The following is a 1,072-nucleotide window of genomic DNA, read 5'->3' as shown; positions in this document are numbered from 1 at the left end:
ATTAATCCTCATTTGCTTCTTTTCCTCACACTGCACATACAGCAGCATTAGAATAACAGTGACAGGAGGAGTTAATATGGTGGAGGAGTAGGGGACCCCTTTTTCAGCTGGTCCCCTGAGTCGAGCTGGATAGGTACCAGACCAGCCTGAATATCCACAGAATCAGCCTGAGATGCAAAAGATACATCTGGATCTCTACAAATGAACATCTCCAGTGCTGAGTATTGAGGTACGAAGCGGGAAGCCGTGAAACCACGCACAGATATCAGAAGAGAAATGGAAGGGGGAGGGAGCTGCTGTGTTCGGGCACCGGGAAGTGGTAGCCACCTGCATGGGGGAGCAGGTGGACTCCCGGACCAGCACCCATGAGAGAGCAAACTGAGACCGGGAGCCAGGAGTGCGCGCCACCAGACTGAAACCAGCTCCGGTGTGCTCACTGGAAACAGACTGAGACTGGGAGCTCTGGGAGCATGCGGGGGTGGCTGGCAGCTGGCCATGTTAGAAACAAAAAGGACAGAGATGCGCCGGCCCTGGAAGTGAGAGCTGGGACACCGGGTGTGGGGTGCACATCCTGGGACACTGCAGGGTTGAGCAGCACCAAGAGTAACAGAGTTAAAGTGGCCAGAACATCAGTGGAGAACAGTCCACGATCCCTGTGTTCTGAGACAGAGGCTGAGATTCGGCCGCTGCTGCTGACTCTCAGAAGAGGCACAGCAAACCGCCAGGGAAAGCCACCAGAGAACAAAAGCCTGGAAAGACCAGCTCACAGTGTGCCCATCCCCATTCACCCTTGCAGGGGACATGGAGACTCTACCCAAACAGGGTTGCCTGAGTATCAGTGCGACAGGCCCCTCCCCCAGAAGGAAGGCTGAAAAATCAAGAAGCCCACATCCCTAAGATCCTTATAAAACAAGGGTCCACGGCCTGGGTACAGATCAATAATTTGGGCTCTGGACAACCCCGCAATCTCTCCTCATCAGAATAACAAGAAGGAGAAGCCCCCCCAGCAAAGAAAAGACAATGAGTCTGTGGCCTCTGCCACAGAACTAATGGATATGGATGTAAACAAACT

Source organism: Ursus maritimus, unplaced genomic scaffold (assembly GCF_017311325.1).
Source record: "Ursus maritimus isolate PB19 unplaced genomic scaffold, ASM1731132v1 scaffold_105, whole genome shotgun sequence".
In the NCBI taxonomy this organism is placed as follows: Eukaryota; Metazoa; Chordata; class Mammalia; order Carnivora; family Ursidae; genus Ursus; species Ursus maritimus.
The sequence above is the reverse complement of the archived record's forward strand: the minus strand, read 5'-3'. Positions refer to the sequence as shown.